Raw genomic sequence first — 14,193 nt, 5'->3', positions numbered from 1 at the left:
CCTGGCCAATGACCTGCTCCCCAGTGTGACTGACAGCCAAGTACCTTCCCTATTGTTATAGTAATATATAGAAATGTTTAAAGATGTCTAAAAATGTTTGAAAGGTTTTAAAATGTTTGAGTTAACTTTCTTGAAACGTAAAGTGTAATATTAAGGACACATTCCCTACAGCCCTGCAGTGTGTGTATCTCGAAGATAAGGATTTGAACTTCAGTTACTGACTTAGAAGTGACATGCTAAGATAACCATATGTGTGATGTACTCTCCCTAGATAACCACATGTAGCCCCTAGCCCTGTTTGAGATTAACCTGTGTGCATTGACGTCATTCACTGATAGCCACCTGGACTGCTGCGGGTATGAAACTGGCTTTAAAAATGGGTCTCCCTGCCAGACCACAGAAGAACGGCTATTACCTCCTGATTGAGACACGATCGAGCTCTCAGGTGGAGCACCAGTCCCCTGCATCAGGACCAGCCCAGCCCAGCTGCCGGACCCCAGAAGACAGTGCCACCAGGATCCCGTTAAGCCTGTACCCGCAGCATCAGGAACTTGTGTGAGTAATAAAGTGCTGTGTGATTTGCAATTACGTATGTTTCACGTCGTGTAATCCCTCCAGCAGATAATTGAATTATTTTGCGTATGCTTAAAATTGAAATTAAAGCTTCTGGTCTTTTCAGTCTTAGGCCCACCCTTGGTCCTGCTTGTGTAGAGTAGCCTCTTTGCTAGCAACTACTTGAATGTCCCAGCTCCTGCATGGTTCAAGTTTATCTCAAGGGACGCTTTAGATCAGTGTTTTTCAACCTTTTTTGGGCAAAGGCACACTTGTTTCATGAAAAAAATCACGAGGCACACCACCATTAGAAAATGTTAAAAAATTTAACTCTGTGCCTATATTGACTATATATAAAGTAATTCTCTTGAATAGGAATCAAATAAACACAAAGAAAGTATTTTATAATTACTTTATTATGAAATATTAACTAAACAAAATAGTGAAAAATTATAAAATTCTTGTCTTGTCTGCACCTACGGCACACCAGGCAACATCTCGTGGCACACTAGTGTGCCGCGGAACAGCGGTTGAAAAACGCTGCTTTAGATAACACCCCAGATCCTTTCCTGGAATCTACTTGGGACACCTATGTCACCCCAACTTTATTGGGCATACACCCATTCTTCCCTTGCCCAGTCCCCTGGGGTGAGCAAAGTTGCAGCTTCCTGGCAAAGCTGCCCAAATGACATGCCTATATTTGGCCTTCCCTTTGCTCCTTTCCTATTATGAATAACTAGGCTAATTACACCGGTATCCCTTGGCTTGTAGTCACTTCCCTCATTCACTGCCTTTGTGTTCGCATGGTGCTCTCCCTGTGTCTCTGTATCTGTGTGTTCCTCTCTCCTTACAAGGACACCAGTCGTTGAGTTAGGGTCCACCCTCATCCAGTAGGGCCCCATGTTGGCTTGATTATATCTACAGATTACATCTGATTACATGTGTCATATTCACAGGGCTGTAATATTAGGTCTAGTAATAATTAATGTCGTTTTCTAATACTTTTTTTAAATCGAATTTATTTAAACAATACAACAAAATTTAATCAACAATATAGTTGCCGTTGTTTTCTACTACTTGTGCCCAACGCTCAGGAAGCATTTTAATCCCTCTGTTGTAAAATTCTTGTGATTTTGCTGCAAAAAATTCGGGCAATGCATTTTTGAGGCATTCTTCATTATTAAATTTTTTTCCAAGAAGAAAGTTTTGCAAAGAACGAAACAAATGGTAATCGGAAGGGGCAATATCAGGAGAATATGCAGGTTGAGGGAGAACTTCCCATTCCAACTGGCGCAGTTTTTCAGCAGTGATTCTTGCAGTATGTGGTCGTGCGTTATCGTGGTGAAGAATTACGCCCTTCCGATTAATCAGCGCGGGTTCTTTTTCTCTTAAAGCTTGGGCTAACCTTTCCAATTGGGCACTATACACTGCACTTGTAATGGTTTGGTTAGATGGTAAAAGTTCATAATGAAGAATTCCTTTAAAATTCCACCAAACACACAACATCACTTTTTTCGCATGCAAGTCAGGTTTTGGCGTGGGCTGCGGAGCCTCATTTTTGTCCAACCATTGAGGCCGCCTTTTCAAATTAACATACAGCACCCATTCTTCATCTCCGGTAACAATTTGCTCTAAAAACGGCAAATGGTTTTGACGAGAGAGGAGCGAACTGCAAATTGTGACTCTTTGATTACGGTTGTTGTCGGTCAACTCATGAGGAACCCATTTTCCAAACTTTTGGACTTTGCCAAGTGCACGCAATTGATTGGAAACTGTTTTTTTGTGAACAATTTAAAGTTGTCGCAAGCTCTTGTTGGGTAATTTGAGGATTTTGCACCAAAAGAGCTTGAAGAGCTTCTTGATCAAAATTGGACACACGGCCTCGACCACTCTTGTCATCTAACGAAAAATTTCCCTCGCGAAATTTCTCAAACCAACGCTGGCATTTTCTGGCGCTAACTGCATCTTGACCAAGAGCACTACAGATGTTTTTTGCAGCCTCACTTGCTTTTCTTCCTAATTGGAACTCGTAAAGCATGCAGTGCCGAATATGCTCTTCATCCGCCATCTTCTTAGCCCTAGTTTTGCAACAAAAACCAAACCAAACACAAACTTTTTCAAGCAAAACTTGTTAACTGCACTTCACACGTTCTGTAGATACCACGTGTTTGAAGGTTATGTCAATACAATGGTGCCTCGCACAGCGAACGCTGCACACAACGAACTTCGTTTCATAATTCATACAACGAACTTCGTTTCACACAACGAAGTCGCCCGAGCTTCCACGATCGCTGCCGATGTATTGCAACCTTCCGCGCAGGCACTGCAGGCAGTCGTTAGTCACTGCGCTTAACTTAAGCACGTATCGCGGCAATCGTTCTTCATTACGAATTAAATCACGCACGTATCACGGCAGTCGTCCTTTTAAGTTAAACTCAATACACTGTATCCGGATTCAGCTGAAGCAAACAGGATCAACGATCTTTACTCCGATACTCTTGTCCGTTATTTCCGGCAGATGTTGGAGAAAAGAGAAAAACAAACGACTTTGGACAGGTTTTTCATGAAACCATCGGCCAAAAAGCAGAAAATGGATGAAGATGTGCAAGATTCGGTAGACTCTACTTAGTCTGTCTTAAAATTAAAAAAATGTGTGTTTTTTTTTTTTTTAAAATTATGTTTTTAGATGTATCTAAATAAAAATAATAACAAAAAATGTATCTTTTTTTATGTCATCTTAGCATATTTTATGCTACAGAACGAATTATTTTTTTTAACATGTATTGTTATGGGAAAACGCATTTCACATAACGAGCTTTTCGCATAACAAACTTGCTCCTGGAACGAATTAAGTTCGTTGTGTGAGGCACCACTGTACAAGTCAACACCAAGCAAGATTTTAAATGAATGTTTAAAAACGACATTAATTATTACTAGACCTAATATATCTTTTTTGGGGGGACACATTTCAATTCATATAATTAGACTTAATAAAAATCTAAAACTTTTGCTCTGAGTGGAAACTAAGATGGCGGTGTAGGTAAACATCGGTACTTGCTGCCTCCCACATCAAAATTACAACTAGAATACAGAACAGCCATCACTCAGAATCTCCTGAAAGCTGGCTCAATGGCCCTATAACTAGAGAAGGAAAGAAAAAGCACATTGAGACTGGTAGGAGGGGTGGCAGTGCAGAGTGGGCTGCTCCAGCACCCATGCGTGGTGTCTTCTAATTGGGAGGAATATCTCCAAGGCCTCCCGTGAGAAGTGAGGGGTCCCAGCCCCACTCCAGACCCAAGCCCAGGGCTCCAGGGCTGGAAAGAGAAGTCCCTGTAACTTTAGCTTTAGGGTGGGATCTACCTGGTCTAATCTTCCAGGGAAACAAGGAGTCTAGACCTTCATTATGAATGGGGAATGATGGAACTCATACCCTAGTTCAGGGGTCTTCAAACTACGGCCCGCGGGCCACATGCAGCCCCCAGGGGAGTCTGATCCTGCCCGCCAGGTTTTTTGGGCAGTGAGCGCAGCCAAGGTGTTACAGTAGGGATTAGTAGTTCATATAGTCCGGCCCTCCAGCTCTCTGAGGGACCGTGATCTGGCCCCCACTTTAAAAAGTTTGAGGACCCCTGCCCTAGTTGAAGTGGACCCTAGCGGACAACTGGTGATGGGGAAGAGGTTAGAGGCCAAGGGCATAGAACTGGGTGTGGCTCTTCCAGGGCCTGCCTTAGTAGCTGGTGGTAATGGCTGCAGTGGGTAAACGTGGCTGTTTTCCCTAAAAGGTTACTTTCCCTGGAAGAATAATTTCAACATTGAAACTGTGGAGCAAACCTGGGGAAGCCATCTAGAGACCCCAGGGTCTTCAGTAGAGTAGTTAATGAGCCCCTTCCTTCTCCAAGCTCTAATCTAGGCAGTGGAGACACAGGGGGTGGGAGGTGAGGCATCAAAGGGTCTGTCCTCTGGGAGGGTGATAAGAAGAGATAATGTGAAGGAGGGTGATAAGAGGCTTGGAGAATCCATTCCTACTCCTGCTGCCCATGGGAGAAACACCTGGAGGCATTCCAGGCACAGCTCACTCTGCCCTTCTCCTTTCTCCCCTTCCTGATCCCACTGCTGCCCCTCCAGGGGGGCTCTGGCCACCTCTGTCCTGGACCTTGTGCTTGCTCCTGTGGAGTGTGTATCAACGTGGCTGTCAGAGATCGGCCCAGCGCCTGATTAGGACCAGGGGAGACCTTTGCTCTGGTGTGCCCACCATCTGCTCAGGATTCCCAGTTAGGACTGCCAAGTCAGTGTAACCACAGCTTTCCCTGGAGCCATGGGTGGGAGAGCCAGTATGCAGGGTTCAGAGTGAGTCACCCCAAAGTATGCTTCTGTGGTATGTGGATTGCTTTTGAGCTAAAGGCAATTTCAGCTCCAGGCTTGAGAGGAACTCTGCCAGCAATAAAGTTCCTGCAGGAGAAAATAGAGGTACCTAGGCTTTTCTGATCTAATGTGGTTAAGAAACTGTAAAGAAATTGAGTATATATTTGTTTCTGGAAATGCTTGGTTAGCAAATTGGAAGAAAGCAGGGGCAGCTTGGGAAACTTAGCACCCTAAAAATTTAAAAAATAACTTGGATTCCACTTTTACAACTTATTTTGAAAAAAAAAATTTTGGGGGAGCTTGAAGATGGCGACCGAACAGTCGGACTTGTTCTGACTCTGGTCCCAGAACAGATAAAAGTAACATCTGAGTCGCTCAGGGAGGATTGATTGGCAGCTGAGGGGCAGCAGAGGTTTCAAGGAAGCTAGGCAGCGATCCGCTGGACAGGATTTCCAGCCGGTGGCCAACACAGCCACAGCGGCGGCCGCGGCGGCTGCGGCGGCGGCAGAAGCAGCGGCGGCGGTGCTGTGAGAAAGGAGTGGCTTCTCTGAGGCCTGGAAAGCCCACTGCGGAGAGCTCCATCCAGTAGCTGAGACGCCCGAGTTGGCGCTGGCGTGTGGATTCAAAGGAGTTCTTCGGTCACCCACGGAAAGGTCAGAATTTGCGGGGAAAGCCTGAGAGATCGCGGTCCCGCGGTGCCGGCAGCCACAGTAGCCGGGGAGTTCCGGCCCTGCCTCCATGCAGCGCCCGCAAAGCTGAGCCCTAAGAAGGCTGCAGCGACATCTAGTGCTGGGTTTGGCATAAGCTTCCCCAGAAGCGGGAATTTTTTTTTTTTTTTTTTTTTAAAGCCAGGGGACACGGGACAGAGTGTTAAGTATCGCGGCTGTCCCGCCAAGGGCGGAGCATCTGGACACCTCGGCGCCTGATCCCCTTCACCCCCTAGCTTCGGAATACTAGGGAAGATCAGCCTAGTTGGGCATATCCGGGGAATTTGCAGGGAGAAAGTGCCTCCCTGGAAACAAGGGATCGGAGCCAGAAGAGATAGTCTGGGAGCCAGCTGGCACCCTGCCAGCTAGAGCCATAGAGAAAGAAGGCCGGAGCAACCAAAAAGACTGGGAGGTCAAACCGGAAACACTGACACCTAAGAGCTGAATTACAAACTGCCCTTCTTTTTTTTTTTTTTTTTTTTTTTTTTTTTTTTTTTTTTCCTTTCTTTTCTTTTGTCTTTTAATTAATCAAAAATAAATGGACACAAATATCTAAGATATAGTCTACTAAAAATTAAGGATTACCTTACAAAACTGAGGTGCAGTGGAAAGCTGGGAACTGCAAGACTGTCTGGTCCGAGAATCAGAAGTGCCAAATACATTAACTGAGGAAGTGAGTGACCAGTACTGGTCATTTTTATGCTAATTTTGCTATACTTTACTTTATTTTCATTTTTTACATCTTTTATTTAATTTTCATTTTTCATATCTTTTACTTAAGAAACAATTTTTTTTTCTTTTTTCCTTACTTGATTTTACCTTTTCAATTACTACATTTTTCAATCTCTATCACTATTACTACTGCTATTTTGCAATTTTTTTTAAAAAAAATTTTATTTATTTATTTTTTCTTTCTTTCTTTTCTTTTTTTTCTCTCTCTAGTACCATTTTATTTTTTCTTTATTTTACATTGGGAGTAACCTTCATTCTATTTTAATCTCTACTATAGCATCATTCAACCCTATCTCAACTCAACCTTTACACTATCACTCTCTTACTAAACTTTACCCTTTAGTCTACAGTTTATCCTATCCCTTTCCGGCTTTAGTTTTTCCTCTATTCTCTCTCTATACCCCCTGCTAAAGCTCTCACTATACTTATAGACCTAAGTTCCAACCCCTGATCCAAGTGTATAAATACCAATCTCTGCACTATATTAACTAGTTAAAAAAAAAAAAAAAATCCATTCTCCCCTCTATCCTTTTCGCATTGTATGTGTGAAGGTTGATTATTGTGAATTTTTATGCCTTTTAGTGAAATTGTTATGCTTATTCCTGTATTGTTATTGTTGCTTTGTATTTTTTTTTAAATCCTCTGTTTTTGTTTGTTTATTTTACTTCTGTATATCATAGCCTTACTTAATAATAGTGGATATTGTAGTTTGTATTAATCTCCAAGTATTGTTACTGGCATTGGCTGGGTCCAGAGGTTTTTCTATGGCAATTTTCTCCATATATATATAGTTTGTTTCCCATTTCTCTTTTAGTTTGCTTCTTCTCTCTCTTTCTCTCTCTCTCTCTCCCTCTTCTTTTTTTCCCTGTTTTCCAACTTCATTTTGTCATTACTTTTTTCTTCTTCTTCTTTTTCTATCTCTTTATCCCTCTTTTTTTTTTAATTTACTTAATTTTTTTTTTAATTTTAATTTTATTTTTTTTTAATTTTTCTTTATTTTATTTTTACCTTTATTCCTTCTCTCCTATCCCCTAAGTTGCCTTTCTCTAGTGGTCACCTTTATTAGAGGTTATTAATATTGTAAATACATTCCTGTTAAGTGCCGCTTGTGTTGTACCTGGTAGTGTTGTATTTTGTACCTCAAAATCAACGCAGGAGAAGGAATACCACATAACCAGACATCCTGAAAAGAGAGGCCATGGGGAGACAAAAACATAGTCCGCACTTGAAAGAAAAGCAGGCATCACCAGAAAAGGAAGTAAACGAGCCAGAGGTAAGCAGCCTGCCAGAGCAAGAATTCAGAGTAATGATCATAGCATGGCTAAAAAGAATGGAAGAGAAATTTGACAAAAGCCAAGAAGAAATGAGAAAGAACCATGAGGAAATGAAGGAGAGCCATGAGGAACTGAAGAAGAACCAAGAAGAAATGAAAAGTGACATCGCTACCATGAAGAACTCAATAGAAAGCATCAAGAGTAGACTAGATGAAGCAGAGGACCGCATCAGTGAGCTAGAAGATAAGATGGAAAAAAATACCCAAGTAGAGCAACTTCTAGAAAAAAAGATTAAAAAGCAGGAGGAGAGCCTACGGGAGCTTTGGGACAAAACAAAACAAAATAATATTCGAATAATAGGGGTTCCAGAAGGAAAGGAAACTGAGGTAGACATGGAAAAAGTATTTCAAGAAATAATGACAGAAAACTTTCCTGAAATAGAAAAGAAAAAACCCACACAAATCCAAGATGCCCGCAGAGTCCCAAGCAAAATGAATCCCAGAAGACAGACTCCAAGGCACATTATAATTAAATTGGCAAACAACAACGACAAAGTAAGAATCTTAAAAGCAGCCAGAGAGAGACAGAAAGTTACATACAAAGGAACCCCCATCAGACTAGCAACTGATTTCTCAACAGAAACTTATCAGGCCAGAAGGGAATGGGATGAAATATACAAAGTCATGCAAAGGAAGGGTCTGAATCCAAGAATACTGTACCCAGCAAGGCTATCAATCAAAATTGAAGGGGAAATCAGGAGCTTCACAGACAAAAAAAGACTGAAGGAATTTATCTCCACCAAACCAGCAATGCAAGAAATGCTAAAGGGTCTACTGTAAAAATAAAGAAATAAGAAGTGAAGAAGGAACACGGGTATAGAATAAAAATGGCGTCAAATGAGTACCTATCAATAATAACCTTAAATGTAAATGGATTAAATGCTCCAATCAAAAGACATAGGGTAACAGATTGGATAAGAAAACAAGACCCATACATCTGTTGTCTACAAGAAACCCACCTCAGAAAAAGAGATGCACACAGACTGAGGGTGAAGGGATGGAAAAAAGTTTTCCAGGCAAATGGAAATGAAAAAAAAGCTGGGGTAGCAATACTTATATCTGACAAATTAGATCTCAGAGTGAAGGACATAACAAGAGATAATGAAGGCCACTTCATAATACTAAAGGGAACAATCCAACAAGAAGAAATAACCCTGGTAAATATATATGCACCCAATACAGGAGCAACCAAATACATTAAAAAACTGCTAGAGGACATTAAGGGAGAGATTAATAGCAATACAATCATAGTAGGAGATTTTAATACCCCACTGTCACCCTTCGACAAATCATCTAAACAAAAAATCAGCAAAGAAATATCAATCCTAAATGACTCACTAGACCAGATGGAATTAATTGACATCTTCAGGACACTCCACCCCAAAGCCACAGAATATACATTCTTCTCAAGTGCACATGGGACATTCTCAAAGATAGACCACATTTTGGGACATAGGCAAAGTCTCTTCAAATTCAAGAAGATAGAAATCATATCAAGTATCTTCTCAGACCATAATGGCATAAAACTGGAAATTAACTACAATAAAAATAATCCAAAGAAATTAAACACATGGAGACTAAACAGCTTGCTATTAAACAAGGACTGGGTTACCAGAGAAATCAAGGAAGAAATTAAAAACATCCTGGAAACAAATGACAATGAAAGCACAACAATCCAAAATCTTTGGGACACAGCAAAAGCAGTTTTGAGAGGGAAGTTCATATCCTTACAAGCCTATTGCAAAAAACTAGAAAAAATAGTAACAGATGATCTAACTCTACAACTCAAAGAGTTAGAAAAGGAGCAACAAGAAAAACCCAGTGTAAGCAGAAGGAAGGAAATAACAAAAATCAGAGCAGAGATAAACGACATAGAGACCAAAAAAACAATACATAAGATCAACAAAACCAAGAGCTGGTTCTTTGAAAGAATAAACAAGATAGATGGACCTCTAGCCAGGCTAACCAAGAAACAAAGAGAGAGGACCCAAATAAACAAAATCAGAAATGAAAGAGGTGAAATAACAACAGACCCCACCGAAATACAACGGATTGTTACAAAATACTACGAACAACTCTATTCCAACAAACTGAACAACCTGGAGGAAATGGACATATTCCTAGAAAAATACAAACTTCCAAAACTCAATCAGGAAGAATCTAAAAATCTCAATAGACCAGTGACTTGGGAAGAAATTGAAACAGTCATCAAAAAGCTTCCAGCAAACAAAAGCCCAGGGCCAGATGGCTTCACAGGAGAGTTTTACCAAACATTCAAGGAAGAACTAAAACCTATCCTCCTCAGACTATTCCAAAAAATTCAAGAGGAAGGAACACTTCCAAACTCCTTCTATGAAGCCAGCATCACCCTAATACCAAAACCCGATAAAGACAACTCAATGAAAGAGAATTACAGGCCAATATCCCTCATGAACATAGATGCCAAAATCCTCAACAAAATTCTAGCAAATCGGCTCCAGCAGAGCATCACAAAGATCATACACCATGACCAAGTAGGATTTATACCAGGAATGCAAGGTTGGTACAATATCCGCAAATCAATAAACGTGATACATCACATAAACAAGTTGAAAGATAAAAATCATATAGTCATATCAATTGATGCAGAAAAAGCATTTGATAAAATCCAACACCCTTTCCTGATAAAAACTCTTAACAAGGTGGGAGTACAAGGATCATACCTCAACGTAATAAAAGCTATATATGATAAACCCACAGCAAACATCATACTCAATGGGCAAAAACTAAAACCATTCCCTCTAAGAACAGGAACAAGACAGGGATGCCCACTATCGCCACTCCTCTTTGACATAGTACTGGAAGTACTAGCCATAGCAATTAGACAAGAGGAGGAAATAAAAGGCATCCAAATTGGAAAAGAAGAAGTAAAGTTATCCTTATTTGCAGACGACATGATATTGTATATAAAAAACCCAAAAGACTCCATTAAAAAACTAATTGGCTTAATAAATGAATTTGGCAATGTAGCAGGATACAAAATTAACACCAAGAAATCTATGGCATTTCTATACACCAACAGTGAGTTTATAGAAACAGAAACTAAAAAAGCAATTCCATTTACGATCGCACCAAAAAAATTAAGATACCTAGGAATAAACTTAACTAAGGAAGTAAAGGACCTATTTGCGGAAAACTACACGACACTGAAAAAAGAAATAGAGGAAGATGTAAACAGATGGAAGAACATACCGTGTTCATGGATTGGTAGAATCAACATCATCAAAATGTCCATACTTCCTAAAGCAATCTATAAGTTCAATGCACTCCCCATTAAAATACCAACGGCATATTTCACTGACCTAGAAAGAACTCTCCAAAAGTTCATTTGGAACAATAAAAGACCCCGAATAGCCACAGCAATCCTGAGAAAGAAGAGTAAAGTAGGAGGTATCTCAATACCAGACTTCAAACTGTATTACAAAGCCACTGTTCTCAAAACAGCCTGGTACTGGCACAAAAACAGACATATAGATCAATGGAATCAAATCGAGAACCCAGATATCAACCCAAATCACTATGCTCAATTAATATTTGACAAAGGAGGCACTAATATACAATGGAGTCAAGACAGTCTCTTCAATAAATGGTGTTGGGAAAATTGGACAGATACATGCAAAAGAATGAAACTAGATCACCAACTTACACCATACACAAAAATAAACTCAAAATGGATACAGGACTTAAACATCAGACGGGAAACCATAAAAATACTTGAAGCATCCACAGGCAACAAAATCTCAGACGTATGCCAAAAAAACTTCTTCACTGATACTACCCCTAGTGCAATGGAAGCTAAAGAGAAAATAAACAAATGGGACTACATCAAAATAAAAAGCTTTTTTACAGCAAAAGAAACCATCAACAAAACAACAAGAAAGCCCACTGTGTGGGAGAACATATTTGCAAATGTTACCACTGATAAAGGTTTAATCTCCAACATCTACAAACAGCTTATACAACTAAATAAAAGGAAGATGAATGATCCAATTAAAAAATGGGCAATGGACCTAAATAGAATATTTTCAAAAGAAGACAGAAGGAAGGCCAAAAAGCACATGAAAACATGCTCAAAGTCACTAATTATCCGAGAGATGCAAATCAAAACAACAATGCGGTACCATCTCACACCTGTCAGAATGGCCAACATCAACAAATCAACAAACGACAAGTGTTGGCGAGGTTGCGGAGAAAAAGGAACCCTCGCGCACTGCTGGTGGGAATGTAGACTGGTGCAACCACTGTGGAGAACAGTGTGGAGTTTCCTCAAAAAACTGAAAATGGAACTCCCATTTGACCCAGTAATCCCACTTCTAGGAATATATCCCAAGAAACTTGAAACACCAATCAGAAAGGATATATGCACCCCTATGTTCATAGCAGCACAATCTACAATAGCCAGAATTTGGAAACAGCCTAAGTGTCCGTCAGCAGATGATTGGATCCAAAAACTATGGTACATCTACACAATGGAATACTATGCTGCCATAAAAAAGAAGGATTTCTCATCATTTGCAGCATCCTGGATGGAATTGGAGAACATCATGCTGAGTGAAATAAGCCAATCAATGAAAGAGAAACACCACATGACCTCACTCATTTGTGGATAATAAAGAACATTATAAACTGGCGAACCATAAGATAGATATAGAGACAGTATATCAACAAGTAGACTGTCAAGTTACAGTGGGGACGGGAGGAAGATCTGGGGGAGATAATAGATCAACCGAAGGACTTGTATACATGCATATAAGTGCAACCAATGGACACAAAACTCTGGGGAGGGAGGGGATGTGTGGGAGGGAGGGAGGGGGTAAAAAAAAAAATCAATAAAATATATTAAAAAAAAAGAAAAAAAAAAAAAAAGAAAAAAAAATTTTTTTTTTCCAGAAAAGTTGTAAATAAAAAGGCTCAATGAACACACATATACCCCTCACCCAGTGCTAATTTTTTGCTACATTTGCTTTATGTCTCTATAAAATAGATGCTTCTGAGTCATTTGAAAGTTGTAGCCAGAACTCTTTAAGTAATTCAGCATACACCTCTCCTAATAATGATAGATTAAATAGAGAAGGTAGACCAGAGACAGGGATGGCAGGACACACAGGCTTTATTGGAGAGAAGAGTACCCCTGCCAGCTGCTTCCACGGAGAGGAGCGGAAGAGAGCAAACACTGGGAATACAAGGATAGGGGGTGAGGCTTAGGGCATTCAGCACATGCTGATTGGTGATTAGGGACCTAGGGTCTTAGGAATCATGGGCTTAGGGTATTTGGCAGGTGCTGATTAGTGGTTCAGAGCTCAGGAATGTCTGGCCACAGGTGGGTTTTACGTCTGTCCATCAACTGGAGGAAGGGAGGATCTATCAAATAACAAGGCATTCTCATCAACACTGAAACATTTAATGATACCATAATACTCTCTAATGCAGCGTTTTTCAACCGCTGTTCCGCGGTGGTGTGCAATAGGTGCAGACAAGAATTTTATAATTTTTCACTATTTTGTTTAGTTAATATTTCATAATAAAGTAATTATAAAATACTTTCTTTGTGTTTATTTGATTCCTATTCAAGAGAATTACTTTATATATAGTCAATATAGGCACAGAGTTAAATTTTTTAACATTTTCTAATGGTGGTGTGCCTCATGATTTTTTTCATGAAACAAGTGTGCCTTTGCCCAAAAAAGGTTGAAAAACACTGCTCTAATGCACATTCCTCTCACAAAACTCCAATGGTCCTCCATCTCCTTCAGAGCTTCTTTCCTTCAACCAGCTGTAGGATGATTCCTGCTGGTCTCCTGTGGAGAGGTTCTCTAACTTTCCTGTTTTCCTTGATACTGATGTTTTAGAGTCTGGTGGAACTATTTTGCAGATAATCAATTTGGATTTGTCGTATTTTTCCCGTGACTAGATTTAAACGTTTTTTTGGCAGATATACATGGGTGATGTAAAAACCCACTTTGACATTCAGCATGCTGAGTAAGGCTTTGGACAGCAGCTGAGATACTTTTATTTTTCTGCTGTGAAAGCCATAACAATTATGAATGTATGTTTGTAAATCACAGGGCTGCATGGGCATCCATTCCACTGTTCCCAATGCTGTTCCAATAGCTGAGATACTCTAGCAGGAATTGTAGCCTCCTGGGGAGTGTGGCGCTTTCAAACAAAGGGCTGGCTGAGTTCTTTGGCCTTGTAGCTCTAAGGACCATTACTAGAGGCAACATTTAAACCAGGGGTTCCGGTCCAGACATTTGGCTTTGCCTGGAGACATTTTTGGTTGTGATTCCGTTGAGGGAATGGATGTACACTACTGGCATCTGAGTGGACAGAGGCCAGTGATGCTGTCAAACATTCCCCTCGAAAAAGTATTATCTGACTCCAAAAGTCAATAGTGTAGAGGTGGAAACACCGAGGGAGCCACTGAAGTGTTCCAACCAGTTGCCTCCTTGGCACCATTCCTTCTGGTTCCCG

The 14,193-nt window shown here is 40.4% G+C and overlaps 1 protein-coding gene across 1 annotated transcript in view; it reads left to right on the top strand.

Annotated features, from left to right (window-relative positions):
- The first annotated feature begins 533 nt into the window (after positions 1 to 533).
- The window catches only part of SPIN1 (spindlin 1), a 101,949-nt gene continuing 88,289 nt past the window's right edge, over positions 534 to 14,193 (top strand). The window contains exon 1 of the mRNA XM_084899081.1: positions 534 to 555. The gene's annotated coding sequence lies outside the window, so the exon portion shown is untranslated. The remainder of the gene's footprint in view (positions 556 to 14,193) is intronic.

The sequence above is a fragment of the Pipistrellus hanaki genome (assembly GCF_964339955.1).
Source record: "Pipistrellus hanaki genome assembly, chromosome: 11".
In the NCBI taxonomy this organism is placed as follows: domain Eukaryota; kingdom Metazoa; phylum Chordata; class Mammalia; order Chiroptera; family Vespertilionidae; genus Pipistrellus; species Pipistrellus hanaki.
The sequence above is the reverse complement of the archived record's forward strand: the minus strand, read 5'-3'. Positions and strand labels throughout refer to the sequence as shown.